General features: G+C 37.4%; 1 protein-coding gene across 7 annotated transcripts in view; it reads right to left on the reverse strand.

Annotated features, from left to right (window-relative positions):
• ZBTB40 (zinc finger and BTB domain containing 40) overlaps positions 1-16,230 on the reverse strand; it is an 86,390-nt gene that overhangs the window by 56,942 nt on the left and 13,218 nt on the right. For 3 of the 7 annotated variants that reach the window (XM_033433228.2, XM_033433220.2, XM_049709515.1), the window contains exons 2-3: positions 6,563-6,654; positions 2,246-2,387 (exon numbers count right to left, since the gene is read on the reverse strand). The exons of 1 other annotated variant lie outside the window; for it this stretch is intronic. The gene's annotated coding sequence lies outside the window, so the exon portion shown is untranslated. The remainder of the gene's footprint in view (positions 1-2,245; positions 2,388-6,562; positions 6,655-16,230) is intronic. 3 more of the 7 variants (XM_033433221.2, XM_049709517.1, XM_033433222.2) reach the window with 2 other exon arrangements.

Raw genomic sequence — 16,230 nt, forward strand, 5'->3', positions numbered from 1 at the left:
TACTGACAAACTGATTCTAAAGTTTATATGGAGAGGCAAAAGATCCAGAATAGCCAACTCAATATCAGGGTAGAGGAACAAAGTAGGAAGACTGACACTACTCAATACTCAACTTCAATACTTACCTACAAAGCTACAGTAACCAAAACCGTGTGGTACTGGTGAAAGAATAGATAAATAGACCCACAAAAGTACAGTCAACTGATCTTTGATAATGGAGCAAAGACAGTATTTTCAACAAATGGTGCTGGAACAACTGAACATCCACATGTAGAAAAATGAATCTAGACGCAGACCTCATAGCCTTCACAAATTTAGCTCAAATTGGATCACAGACTTAAATGTAAAAACACAACACTATAAAACCTCTAGAAAATACAAAGAAGAAAACCTAGGTGACCTTGGATATAGCAATGACTTTTTAGATACACCTCCAAAGGCATAATCCCTGAAAGAAATAATGGATAAGCTGGACTTCATTAAACTTAAAGAACTTCTGCTCTATGAATGATAATGTCAAGAGACTGAGAAGACAAGTCATAGACTGGGAGAAAATATTTGCAAGAGACATATCTGTTAAATGACTATTATCTAAAACATACAAGGAATTCTTGAAACTCAACAATAAGAAAACAACCTGATTAAAAAATGGACCAAAGACCTTAACAGACATCCCACCAAGGAAGAGATGCAGATAGCAAGTAAGCATACAAAAAGATGTTCAATGTCATATGTCATATGGGAATTACAAATAAAACCTATTAGAAATGACAAAACCCAAATCACTAACAACACCAAATGCAGGTGAGGATGTATAGCAACAGGAACTGCTATTCATTGCTGGTGAGAATGCAAAATGGTACAGCACTTTGTAAGACAGATTAGGAGTTTATTATAAAACTAAGCATATCCTTATCATATGATCCTGCAATTGTGCTCCTTGATATTTACCTAAAAAAACTGAAAACTTACGTCCACACAAAAACCTGCACGCAGATGTTTACAGCAGCTCTATTCGTAATTGCCAAAATGTCTTTCACCAGATAAATGGATAAACAAACTGTGGTACATCCAGACAATAGAATATTATTTAGTGCAAAAAGAAATGAGCTATCAAGCAATGGGAAGACATGGAGGACACTTAAGTGCATATTAGTAAGTGAAAGAATCCAATATAAAAAGTCTCTATATTATATGAATACAACCATATGACATTCTGGAAAAGGCAAAACGATGGAGATAGTCAAAAGATCAGTGGTTGCCAGTGGTTGGGAGTAAGGAGGGATGAATAGGTTTAACACGGAGGATCTTTAGGGCAGTGAAATTATTGTGTATAAAACTACAATGGTGAATTCATGTATCATATACATGTCAAGTTCCAGAGAATGTATGAAACCAAAATGAAACCTTAATGAAAACTATGGACTTTGGGTGACAATTACGTATCCATGTAGGTTCACTGATTGTAACAAATGTATCACTGTGTTGTGGGACAGTGGGTGAGGTTGTGTGGGGACAGGATTATATGGGAACTCTGCACTTTACTCTCAATTTTGCAGTGAACCTAAAACTGCTCTAAAGAATAAAGTTCATCTATTAAGAAATTTTTCCTTTTAGGAATGTAAATTTTCAGTACTAATCACCCCAAACCCTATCTATACTATGGTATAGATTGTAGAACATTCATGAATTCATATAATTTTTTTAAAGCTTACTCAAAGAGTAGCTTTGAGAACATCTAACCTTACTGTTTCACTACAGCTTGTTTTAATACCTGTGTTATAAAAATGCATACTTTTTAAAGATAAACTGTGGCCTAGGAGCTAACTGACTTGTTGCTGAAATAGTAGTAGCAACAGGAGCAGGATTGGAATATCTCCCAGTTCTTGTGGAAAACAGAAAAAAAAGTTCTGTAAGATTTAAAACAGACAAAAGTAGGAGCTATCTTTAGAAAAAAAGGAGGTAAGTCTGAAAATTTGTAAATTAACTTATTTTAATATCTGAGAAAAAAATCAGAACAAGAATTCAATTTGCAAATAACACAAAACGACTAAACAGGCACTGATGTGGTTTTTCTAAAGAACAAATGATATCAGGAGAATATGATTTTCTTCCTAAGACAAGACATAGGCTCTATGGATTACAGTAAATCAAAAGACTTACCTGGACATAAATCTTTTCAAACAATCCTATTAATAAGGAACACATTATTGGGATTATATTTTTAGGACAAACTAAAACTTACTTAAAATGTTGCTTTGGGGTCATTTCTGGTCAGTCTTTCATCAGATTAAAAAATACGAAGAGCCACCAATGATCCAGAGGGAGGTACTTTGAGCATTAACTACAGGATTGTGGTCAGAGCTATTTCACATTTTTGTTGACAACTAAATTAGATAAGAAAATAATAGAATAACTGTAACAGAATAAGCAACTGAGCAAGGTTAAAAAAAAACTGAACAAAATAATGTGGTTTACCAATATATAGATACTAAAAACATGGTTATAAACTTGAGCAATAAAAGGAGAATGGGGATAGTTAAGGCAGAATAAATTCAAAGGTTACTTAATGAATGTAAGCTGGTAAAGTTGAAAGTTGAAATTTTACTGAGATTAATAGGAATACTAATTAAAGGAAAGACTTTTGGCAAAATGGCACACTGAGCTGATGTAAATGGACCTTTTCCTCCCACTTCACACACAGAAACACTGGATAAAATGTAACAAAAATGCTTTAAAAATATATATTCAAGCTAGGGCTTCCCTGGTGGCACAGTGGTTAAGAAGAATCCGCCTGCCAATGCGAGGGACATGGGTTCGAGCCCTGGTCTGAGAAGATCCCACATGCTGCGGAGCAACTAAGCCCGTGCGCCACAACTACTAAGTCTGTGCTCTAGAGTCCGCGAGCCACAACTACTGAAGCCCACACGCCTAGAGCCCGTGCTCTGCAATGAGAGAAGCCACCGCAATGAGAAGCCTGAGCACCACAACGAAGAGTCACTCGCCACAACTAGAGAAAGCCCGCAGGCAGCAACAAAGACCTAACGCAGCCAAAAATAAATAAAATAAATTAAAATATATATATATATATATATATATAGTCAAGCAAAAAAAAAAAAAAAAAAAAGGAAATTCCCAGGTACCTGAAATGGAAGTGACATCAAAATCAAAGCTGAAACAGTTGAGACCATGATGGCCCAAAAGGGTTTCAAACTCTAATACAGGCCCTAGGCTTGGAGGAGAAAGCATTAATGCTCACATGGAGACTGGAAATATAGCTTCAGGCAGGTAGAAGGTGGGGGAGTTGGAACTGAGACCCTTGCACAAAGCACAGAGCCTCAAACAACTATCCCTCCTTTATATGCAGTCTGAAAAATCTCTGCTCACTGGCTCAGGGAAACAGAATAAAAGTTGCTAATTATCTGGGCCTTGAGTAGAAGAAATGGCACCCACAAGAAATCTAAAATGTAGGCCTATGACATACAGAGGTGAAGGATCCAAATTTATATATTATATCGTATAAGAATCTTGGGCTGAGAAATTAACATAAAAATTGGTCTTTGACATGCAAGAGAAAAAAAACAGAATACTTTCAAAACCCAAGGCACAGAGACTCTCACAGGAAAAAAGAAAAACAGAGAGAGAAATGAGCTCACTATTACAAACCATATGAGGAAGACCTGAATGTGAAAGGTAAATTTATAAAAGTTAACAGTAGAAAATGTCAGAGGGTATCTTTGAAGCAGGTGTTGGGAAACTTCTTAAACATTGCCCCAAAAGCTTAAAAAAAGAAAAGATGAATATGATTATACTGATATTAAAGGTTTCTGTCAAAGAACTCTATAGTCTATAGATATGATTAATAGACAATGGACAAATGGTAGAACCAGGAGATATTTATACAGTTTAAAGACAACAAGGAGTTAATATCTAGAATACATAAGAAATTCCTGGAAACCTTAGGGAAAAAAAATCCAATGGGGAGAAAAATGGGCAAATGACGTAACATGGCAATTCAGAAAAGGAGAAGTTCACTTAACTGGCTAACAAGTAAGAGTAGTTGTTACAAAAGCAGTAAAAGCAGCTAACATTTATTATATATTCAGGAAGTGCTTATTATATTCAGGAATATGCTTTACATATATTAATTCATTTCATTCTCTTAACAACCTGATGATGCAGATGCTGTTATTATTCCCTTTTACTGATGGGGAGACTAAGGCCCAGAGAGATTAAGTAATTTCTCTAAGGTCTTACAGTAACATGTGGTAGAACATAAATTTGAATCTAGAGTAAAACTGGTGGTATATAAATTCATACAGCTATTCTGGAAAAACACTCTGGTAATATTTAGTGAAATTTTCTGTGCATATACGCCTTGTGGCCCAAGAATCATATTTCTGAGTACATTTCCCAGAAAAGTTCTCACATAGGTTCATAAGGACACATGGCCAGAAAGATCACTGGGCCATTGTTTTCTGTAGCAGGGAAATGAGAGGTCATTTAGATGTCAGTCACAAAAAGAATTTAAGTAAATATGCAAAATGTATCCTATGGAATATAGTGCATTAGAAAGAAGCAACAACTGACTATTCAGACAGAAACAGATCTTAAATACCCAACTGAATGAAACAATAACAACCAGAATGAGATCTAGAGCATAATTCCATTTATGTAAGTTAAAAACACAAAAACAAAACAATGAATAACAGTAAGGTAAAGTTACATTGTAGCAAAAGACATTTTATCAAATACATTAGAGTAAGTGCTATAAAGGGGAGGGAAATAGGAGTAGGGGTAGGAGGTGAAGGAGGAAAAAAAATCAAACGAGAAGGGCCTTGCCAAGATAGATGCTAGAGTGTCTCAGATGAGGAGGATTCCTGTGCCACCCCCAAAAGGCAAACAGTAAAAACAAAAAGTCACATGAGGAAATGAATCACCACAACGGAAAGACATTAGATGCAAGAAAGAGTACAAATAGCATCTCCAAGAATTGAAAACCCTAAAAATTATAGAATACTATGAAAAAATGCTACAAATTAATTGTTTCATTTTAATAAATAGGCAAAATGAAGGGAAGCCATAATGGAAGAAAAAGATAATATGAAAAAAGAATAGGCAGATGTGAAAAAGAACCAAAAGAACTTCTAGGAATAAAAGTTAAGTCACTGAAATTCATCTATCAATGAATTAAACAGATTAGATACAGCTAAAGAAAAAATGAGTAATTAGGAAAAGAAGTCTGAGAAAATTACTCAGAAGGTAGCAGAGAGGTAAAAAAACAAAACAAAACAAAACAAACCCAAAAACAGAAATATGAAAGAGAGGTTAAAGGATACGGAAAACAGAATATGAAGGTTTCACATGCATCTGAATAGGTGTTCCGGATAGAGATAATGAAGAACATGTGGCAGAAGCAATTTGAAGATATAATATCTGAGAATGTTCTAGGACTAAAGTCAGACATGAGTCTTCAGAATAAAAACTATGAAGTATCAACAACACTGAGAAAAAGAAATTGTAAGCAAACGAAAAGAAAAGATTATTACTTAATCAAAGAAGACAGTTTGACTGGTACAGACTTCTCATTAATAACAATAGATATAAGAAAATGGAGTAACAGTTTTCAAATATTAAGGAAAATAACAATCAACCATGTATCTATATACAAGTTGAAACAAAATCACCTTCAAACAAAGATAAGAGGCTCAGAGACTGTCACTGAAAGAATTACTATAAGAAGCAAACTGAACCAGAAAGAAGGATGGAATGTAAGAAAAAATAGCAAGTAGCAAGCAAAGAAACTGCTAAACGTATCCACTAGAAAAGTTAAAATCAGAAAAACTGATAATACCAAATGTTGATGAGGATGCAGAATGACTAGAACTTGCATACATTACTGCGGAAAGTGCAAAATGGTACAACTACTTTGAAGAACTGTGTGGAGGTTTCTTATAATAAAAGATTAACCATTGATACAAGCAACAACATGGATAAACCCTAAAACAGTATGTTAGGTCAAAGAAGCCGGGCACAAAAGAGTACATATATATGACTAAATCTACAGGAAAGAGACATACAGAAAAAACTAATCTACAGTGATAACGACCAGATACTGTAGTGGTTGTGGAGGTTGTGGGGTGGTGTGGGGGAAGGGAATTAAACAGGAGGAGACACAAGGAAACCTTCTCGGGGAATGGAAATGTTCTGTACCTTATTTTGGATGGTGGTTGAAGAGTAGATATTTGTCAAAACTCTTCAAATAGAATTCATTGAACTGTATGTTAATTATATCTTAATAAAAAAGAAATTAAGAAATGTGTTTTAAAATGCACTGGCTATTTTAAAATGGATATGGGAAGGGGAGGTTAAAAACAAAGTAGAATAATGACAACCATAGTAGCTACCACTTATTTAATGCTTACTATGTGCCAGGGACTGTTCTAAATGCTTTGCATCTATTAACTCATTTAATCTTTTCAACAACCCTGTGAAGTAGGTACTCTTATCATCCCCATTTTACATATAAGAAAATGTGGCACAGAGAGGTTATACAACTTACCTAAGGTCACACAACTAGTGTGTGGCAGACCTGGGCTCCAAACTCAGGCAGTCTGGCTCTGAGGTCTATATTCTTAAAAATCCACTGCCTCTCTGAAATTAAAAATCAACAAGAACATGGAAGATGAGAGAAGGAGCACTAGAGTTAGGATGTTCTAAGAGTCAAGGGGATGACAAAAATAATGATTAACTTTAGCTTTTAGCCTAAGTAAAGTATGTATGTTAACAGGTAAGGATACAAGGGAACAGAAACTGAACAAATATTTGCAAACAAGAAGTATAAAAGGGAATTAAGAAAATGTGATTAATACAATAGCAAGTGGAAAAGGGGAAAAAGAAAGGCAAAGAAGGTAAAGGCAAAGGTAAATAGAAAAAAACTTAAGACGGTAGAAATAAATAAGTCCAAATGTATTAGTAATCACAATAAAGAAGCAGATTAAACGTTCCTGTTAAATGGCAGAGATTCTCTGATTGGATTCTTAAAAAAACAGCCATATGCTACTTATAAGAGAATTAATGTGTAGGTGTGTTTACACTTAAAACAGTGCCCAGCACGTAGTAAATACTATATGTGTTAGCTGTATTATTATTACCAAGAAAGACTGAATTTTCCTCATTAAATAGTTTTGAAACTAGCCATCTGACATGACAGCTAAAGTACCTACCTGTAAATAAACAGTTAAACTATATAATCTTTGTAGACCACTTTCAGGTACAGAATACTGTTATTAAATAAATCTAATATATAATCATGAGGGATACATTAGTGACTTGGGGGCTACTGAAATGTACTATAGAGGCTAAACTACACTTTGTTGATCGCACAACTAAAATGTAAAAGCCTCTAACATATATTTTACTATTTCCCCCTAACTCCCTTTGCAAGGAAGTTAAATGGAGGGGAGAGAATATAGCGCTAAATATAATGGCACGAAAGCATGCTTTTCAGAGCTAAGAAACTATAGTGGAACACAGCATGTTGGAATCTTTAAGTCCTGTAGATTCCTGTATAGAGGCAACCTAAATTATGTTATTAAGCACTTAACTGAAATCACTAGGCTTGGGAAAATTGTCAAAGGTCCCAAGGGAAGAACATTTAAGCAACAAAAGAGCACCAGAAGGATGCATGTTCCTCAAAGCAACAATATTAAAGCCTCAAGAAAAGACTATACTGATATAGAATAAAGATACTTAGAAAAAACTTAATTGGCTGAACCTAGTGCTGCATAATGACCCAAAACACAAATGGGAATTCAACACAAAGTGGAAACTAGGCCAGTTTTCTAAAAGAAGCACAAAGATTTTATTTATTTATTTAAATTTTTATTTTGTCTACTTCCAAAAAGAATCTGAAAGTTTGAGGATTCTTTAAGCTACAAACAAACAACAGTTACACACAGGGGGGAAAAAAAAACCCAAAAAACCAGGAAAAGCACAAGTGAGAACTTAAGTCAGAGCTGGTAAGAAACATGGAATCCCTTTGATGAACAAGAAGGAAAGTAACACTAAAGACTTACAGTCTCTTATATACATCAGTTAATTAAATAAAGTAGATGTTCTGAAATCCACAACTGCTGGCAATGTCCTCAGCAAGACACTCAAATAAAAGACTTTGCTGCCACTGATGAAGGGTAAGAGACTCTTTTCTGGGCCTCAGGAACTGGACCTGCCATTCCCCAATTTACTGTACTTATTTCCCCATAAGTCTTCAGCCAGCAATACACATATGTCAACTAACAACTATTTATGGGTCAATTGCCTACCAATTACTCAGCCCACTGCTAGGTGCTGTGTGGGAGCCAAGTGAAATATAAAACAAGGTCCTTGTTCACAGAGAGCCTGTAATAAAGTTGATTCAACTTATTTCAACTGGAATGACTGAAAACAGAAGTCTTAAAAGGACTCAAGAGACAAGAAGAGGGAAATGAAGAAGAGAGAAAGGAAAGAAACAGATTGATCCCAGTGAGTGGAAAGGAAAAGGGTAGGACTGGAGTTGGTAAATGCAAGTTAGGTACAATTTCAACAGATAAGGGTGAAGAGGGAGAGTGCTCTGGAATCATGTATGTGCACAGGCAGTTAGCACTGGACCCATTGGAAAGGCATTGGAAAGCCCTCCAGTAAGTTGTTGCCATCATTATTATGGACACTGGGCTGGCTAGGGTGGGTCTCCAAAAATACCCACTTAAGAGGAAATGTGGAACACTAGGCTGCCTGGGTTAGGGAGGCCAGAAAATGAGCAGAGGAACTTAACCTGCTTTGAGGGAGGAGTTTCTGAAATACAGCACAATTAAAGCAGAGCTATTCCAGTGACAGATGGCATGGTCTAATACGGAAAAGTGACTAGCAATGGGAAGGAAGAACAAGCAACCTATATATATTGTCTAATAATAAATAAAGCTCCGTAGGAGCAGAAGTTGGACACACATCTGCCTAGATTTCTATAGCCCAATACCCAAGAAAGAAAAGCCATCCTAATACTTGATCAAGGGCCCTCCATTCCAGTTCTCCTAACAATTCTGCACTCTCCTTTGGGCACATCTATCTCATAGTCTGAGACATCTCTCATATGGCCTGGCTCAATGCAACCTTATCTGCTTAAAGTTTGTTTTGTTTTTACTGTTGCTATTGATAATCCCTATCTCCAGAATATAATCTTTAGTTCTGTCTTGATTTCTGGATTCTGCTGGAACCAGAGAGCTGGAAGGGACCTTGGAGAGCCCTATTCATTGCTTTCAGCAAACAGACGTTCATTACTTTATTACTTTATTCTATCACGTACTCTTGTCCAATGACCAAATGACCTTAGTCCAATCCCTCCCCTTTTTAACAGAGGAAACTGAGGTCCTGAGAGGCTGAGTTGCTCTTTGATCCGAGTCAGCTTTAACCCCATGGCTATTTAGTATCTCACAACCAACCAGAATCAGGTGAAATAACAGGCACTCTCAACATAATTAGAGCAAAGATCACACACTCAGAGACAAGAAATGGGGCATCTGCTACACACAAAAAGATGATTTAAAATGTAACGTATCTAAGGAATCAGCTAAGTTAAAAGAGAACCACTAGCAATTATTTCTGAGAATGCAAGGAGGATTGGTGAGGTTAGAAAAGGGTGACCGTAGCTTTTAGCAGGCCCACATTGCTCAAGTTCAAAAGCAGCTGTCATTTGGTTTCTTCTCTTACACTGCCAGCCTGAAAGGCAGCAATATATAGTGTAAGGGATGGAGATTTTTGTATTTGATACTCCTGGGTTCATGGCAGTACCTTTTTATATGTATTGTCATTGTTGTTTCTAATATTATTATCATCACTATCATCATCATTCCATCCCAAATACTAGTCTACTACTGTTCCAATCTTTGAGATTTGTAGCAATACCTGAACGGCCTGTGTGCTTTCCTAAGGTACGATCTGGTCATTGGGAAATCCAGGTAGCCAGAACAGCTCTGAAGAATATCAGTACTGAAGATTCTAAAAGCAGCTGAATTGGCCTAAGAGTCACCTTTGGGGATTCGGGAGGCTGTCTACCGAGCTCTATGGTACATATCAAGTAGGGATAATACCTTGCTATATTCTGGGATTTACACCTCATCCTTCCATTTACCTTTGTTTTACAGATGAAGACTAAGGCTCAGGGATGTTAAATGGCTTGTTAAGGGCCACAGAACTAACAAGGGGCATAAGTGAGCCCATGTCTCAATTCTCAAGCCATAGTTCTTTTCTCCATAATATGAAGGCCTCACTGGAGTCCAAGACTTAGCTACCACTTCTGCAGATTATTCTCCCTTCCAAGGGCTCAGTAGCCATTAAAGAGTATAGCTGTCAACTCTTGGTTACTTAACGTACACTTACGGTCTCACCCTGAGGGGAACTGTTTAGTGAACCAACCACATCCACTGACCCATCGGCTAAGGAGACTGTACTTTTCTCAATTACCAATTCATGTCTCGTGAACAGTTAGCCGTAATGGTATCCTGCTCTCTCTTTTCATATTCTATCAAGGATATTATTTATCAAATAATCACAAATAAGAGCTACTAATAAGCACATTTTACATGTTACCCCCTTTAAAACTAATAACCCAGCAAGATAGTTAAACCCAATTTATAATTAAGTCCCAATAGTGGAGAGGTTAAGGAACAGGCCCAAGATCACATACAAAATCCAGTCTGAGCCTTTCAAAGCTCATGCCCTTCTACCCACTAGAACAGTTTCTCGTACTTTAGTGTGCGTAAAAATCACCTGGGGACCTCGTCAAAGAAAAGATTCTGATCCAGAAGGTCTGCAGTGGGATCTGAATTCTGCATTTCTAATAAGCTCTGGGTTGACTCAGATGTTGATAGTCCAAGTAATCCTCTCTGAATAGCAAAGCACTATACAACATTGCCTGTTCTCAAATCACATTTTTTCACATCTAATTATTATCAAATATGTTTTAAGCAACCCTTCACCTCTAAAAAGTTCCAAGTCATCCTCAAAACCTTCCCTTTTGCACCTGCCCTTGCTCCAGTCAGAACAGCTTTAAGAATAAAACCTACAAAATACGGAGGATTCTAATAACCAGGCCTTAGGTGAATAGCTCTGTGGCCTGGCACCAACCAAAACTCCTTTAGAATGCATTCCAGCAACCCGGACTTCCAGGGCTAGACAAGCTTCCCTGGCTGCTACTAAAGTAAATGGAGGTCAAACTGTTCCTGATCTAGAGTAAACTGGTCACCTGAACCTGGTTAAGCCCTGGCAGGTTCTAGGATGGTACAGCCAATCAATAAATGTATGCTGAACTGGACACAGTGAAGAGATCTGGGCTCATGGCACCATACATGACCTACTGTGACATTTCCATTCTAACTACTATGCCCATCTGTCTTCTCCCACAGAGAACAGGACAACTCTGCTTGTCTTCCATAGCCTTCCATACCCAGATTCCCTAAAAGCCATATCGAACAGCATTTCAAGGCCTATATTCTCTTTTGTGGTATAAAGTCTAAAGATTAAGGCTTAATAGTATGTGCTGCCTTGACAGCTGGTAAAATCAAGAAGGCCTCAAATGTCCTAACCACAAATTCCAGTACCCACTCTGCTCCCGTGGACAAGGTCCCCTAGTCAAACAATCCTCCTTATCAGAGGGGCCAGGCACTGTTCCTGTTTATTCCTGGGTAGTGGGTTTCAGTTCCCCGCCAGCCCCCAAAATTATTCAAACAAGCCAATCACATCCTCTGGCATAAACCAGAAAGCACCCACCTTCTTGATACTGCAAGCCTGCCTCCCACAGCCCCTGGTTGTTAACTCTGCTCCTGAGTACACCCTCTGTGTCCTCCTCTGGGGCTGTGAGTATAAACTGCTTTCAGTCTCATCTGCCAGTGTCCAGTGTTGTGTGCTTAGCCATCCCCACAACCCTAGGGTAGGAATCCCTCCCTCATCAACGAGGTGAAGAGGAGGTGATTAAAACATCGTTTTTTGCCCAATCCACTGATCTCTGCTCTTTTTCCTATCCTTGAATCTCCTGAATGCCTTTGGCAAGGTCATTAACTACTCTATGATGGTAACGATGTCCAGCATTTGTTCTAAGCTCTGTCCATACATTTTCCCACTTAATTCCCCAAACATCCCTATGAGGTAGACACCATTATTATCCCTAATACACAGATGAGGAAACTAATGTCCAACAAGATTATGCAACTTGCCCAAGACCATACAGGTATTAAGTTAGAGCAAAGCTCAAATGCAGATCTACCTGGCTCCCTGTTCTTAATTACTACCTTAGTCTTGAGAGGATTTCGGGGCTCAGTGCTATCATTCCTCAACTCCTCTCACAGACAGAGATGTGCGGCTAGATGCCCTGACAGGATCACCTGCATTTGAGATGCCATGTCTTTTGCTGGTCTCTGCTAAAAGATGGATGGAAATGTGTCTATTGGAACAGGCCAGCTGGCTTGCCAGGAAGAGACTGGCAAGAGACTTCCCTCAACGGCTTGAACTTAATTTACCAAAGGTCTAGTTTGGTTATCAACCTCATAGATACAAACACCCTATCCTGTAAAAGTCTCAAAATTAATCAGACTTGGGGCGTTTGGATAGTACTGTCTAAACTAATTGTTTAAGAGAAGAAATATAAATCAGAAAGTCAATTTATTAGTTCATTTATTAGTGAAATGTGCCTACTCTCTGCAGTCATCTGTGAAAAAATTCCAGCAGCAAGGTCAAGTATGATCAGAAAGCCTTTTAGGAATCACAGAAGAGACTACATCTCTCAACATTCAGTGGTGGCCTGGTGCATCTGTCTTTGACACTGCACAGTGCTGATGGGAGTGTACACTGGTAAAAATCATTCAGGGAAGTAATCTAGTAAGTAATCTGCTCATGTAGAGCTATAAAAAATGTCCTTGGAGAGGGACATGAGAATTTGGGGGGATTGAGGAGGATATACTTTACGTGCCCTGTTTGAATGTTTTACCAGGATGTGTTTTACAGAATGTATCTGTAATATATATCAGTTGTATAATTACAAATTAAAAAAAGAATGAGAATCCTATGATATTAGAAGAAAAAAATTGTTAATGTTTATTCCTTTAGACCCACTTCTAAGTATCTATCTATAAAGAGATAATAATTAGAGATATAATAAAATATTTATGCACACTGTATTCAGAGCAATAGATTTAATGGTAAAAAACTGGAAACTTAGATGTATAATATGAGATTTTTAAAGTAAACATGGTATACGGACATATTATAGAATATCATGTAGCCATTAAAAATCAGGCTCTCTATATGGTACCTACAGCACAAATAACCAAAGGAAAAAAAAAATAAGTTGGACTTCATCAAATTTAAAAACTTCTGTGTATCAAGGGACACTATCATGAAAGTAAAAAGACAATCCACAAAATGGGTACAAATATTCACAAATCATATATCTGATAAGGGTCTGGTATCCAGAATATGTAAACACAGTGTATCAGAATATAAGGTATTCAGAACTCTTACAACTCAACAATAAAAGGACAAATATGCCCATTTTAAAATGGGCAAAGGATCTGCACAGATATCTCTCCAAAGAAGATATAAAAAATGGCAAATAAGCACATGAAAAATGCTCAACATCAGTAGTCACTGGGGAAATGCAGATCAAAACCACAATGAGATATCACTCCACACCTACTAGGATGCTATAATAAAACAAACAAAGAAACAAAAAATACAAGCATTGCTGAGGATGTGGAGAAACTGGAAATCCTATACGTCGCTGGTGGGAATGTAAAATGGTAGCCCCACTGTGAAAAATAGTTTGTCAGTTCCTCAAAAAGTTAAATACAGACCCAGCAATTCCCCTCCTAGGTATATACCCAAGAGAAATGAAAACATATGTCTACACAAAAACTTGTACACTAATGTTCACTGCAGCATTATACATAACAGCCAAAAAGTGGAAACAACTCAAGTAGCCATCAACTGATAAATGGACAAGTAAAATTGTGTTTATCCATACAGTGGAATATTATTCAGTCATAAAAAGGAATGGAATAATGATAGTGCTACAAACACGGGTATACCTTGAAAACATGCTAAGTTGAAGCCAGACACAAAAGGCCACATAGGGTATGATCCCCTTTATATAAAATGTCTAGAATAGGCAAATCCATAGAGACAGAAAGCTTAGTGATTGCTAGAGGCTGGGAGGAGGACTGGCGAGTGAATGCTAATGAGTATGGGGTATTTTTTTGGAGTGATGAAAATGATCTAGAATTAGAAAGTGGTGATAGTTACACAGACTTTGAATTGTACACTTTAAAACAGTAAATTGTATAGTATGTGAATTATATCTAAATAAAAAATTTTTAATTAGGCTCTTGAAGATTTTTAATAATGTGGTGAAATGCTCTCAACATACTAAAAGGAAAAAAAACACAGGATGCAACTGTATATATAATTCCAACTTGGTTTAAAAATATATGTACATGCATGTATACATTTGCATTGAAAAAGACAGAAAATATATTAAAATGCTAATAGTGGTTATCCCTAGGTAGTATCACTATGGGGGACTTGTTTTCTTCTTCATATATTTCAAATTTTTTCTACAGTAAACATGCATTATTTTTATAACCTGCAAATTAAAAAACCCAGGTAGGTTTGTCTGGCTTCAAAGCTAGTGTCATTTCCAACATACTATACACTCATAAGACATTTATTTAGCTCCTACCAAGCAAAGTTAAATAAGATATAATCTCTGCCCACAAGGAATTTACATAACTCTAGGGTGGGGTCTGAACCAAGTCCATGGACTGGGAAGGGGAAGAGGCATCTATAATGCTCTTTAAATTACTGGACACACAGTGTTATTCAACTGCACACTTTCTGGGAGACAGGTCATGAGCAGCAGTGTAGCTCAGTGGTTAAAGGCCGGAGCTAGAGCCAGACTACCTGAGTGTGAAGTTTGAATGCCCAATCACAAAGTGTGACCTTGGAAAACATCGCCTAAACTCCATGAGGCATAGTTTCCTCATCTACAAAATAGGGGTAATAATAGTACCTCTCTCACTGGGTTGTTGGAAGATTAAATGAATTAACACAGCTAAAGCACCAGCATTATATGCTGGGGACACAGCAAGTGCTCAATAAACTGATTATCTGCTAGCTGCCAGCATCAGCATCAGCGTCATCATCATCATGATCATCACTACCACCACCTCACCACCATATTCTCAAGGAGGTAGAGACAGGAGATTAAGGACCACTAGAAAGGTTGTTTTTCACGTCTCAAAACTGGCAGCTAGCATCTGATTCTTGATAAGCCTATAATAACTATTACATTCAACTAATTTCTTTTTCCAGATTCTCTCAATCTCTAACGAAACTCTTCTTTTGAGGTGTTCAAAACAATGAGGCAAAACATCAAACTGTTTGGCATAACAAACTGCTTGTGTCCTCTTATCTTTTGTCTAATTCATAGAAACAAGCAATTTTTCAAGGCTATTATAATGGAAGGAGGCTTTGAGAGACTTATCTGCCTTTCCCCTGCCTTTCCGGGCCATGCTGCTCTGATCCAGTAGTTCATCAACGATGACTCTTCACAGGCCAAACTGCAAAATCTCCTGAGCAACATATTCATCTAATGAGTGGCTGGGGATTGTGACTGCATTACACCTAATGCCGACTCTTCCATCCTGCAGTCAAGACTCTCAACAAGCAATCATCACTTCAGTGCTTTCACATTCAACCTCTTAGGTGTTACAAAAGACCCTTGGCTTCATCACTGACACTTTTGTCCTGACCTGAAAATGTGGATGAGTTCTGCGTTTTCACCAATCTGATTATGATAATACACTTTTCTTCAGCGGGGAATAAATCTCAACCACACAGTAGCAAATTCCAAAATCAAAGATACCCATCTAATGTAAAAGTAAAGAGCTCAAGCAACTGAAGAATACCAAAACAGGCCTTGTGACTCCGGAGGCTGTGTGTTTAACAGTAAAGGTTTAGGGCACAGGCTGTAGAGACAGCTCGCCCGCGGGTGAATCACAGCTCTGCCTCTCTTACCAGCTATACAACTTGAGGCAAGTTGCTTAACTCTCTGGGCCTCAGTTTCCTAATATGTAAAATGGGGATAATATTAGTTTTATCTCATGGGGTAGTTGTAAGCATTAATGAGCCTCTGTTAGTAAGTCA

This window comes from Orcinus orca, chromosome 1, assembly GCF_937001465.1.
Source record: "Orcinus orca chromosome 1, mOrcOrc1.1, whole genome shotgun sequence".
NCBI classification, from domain to species: Eukaryota; Metazoa; Chordata; class Mammalia; order Artiodactyla; family Delphinidae; genus Orcinus; species Orcinus orca.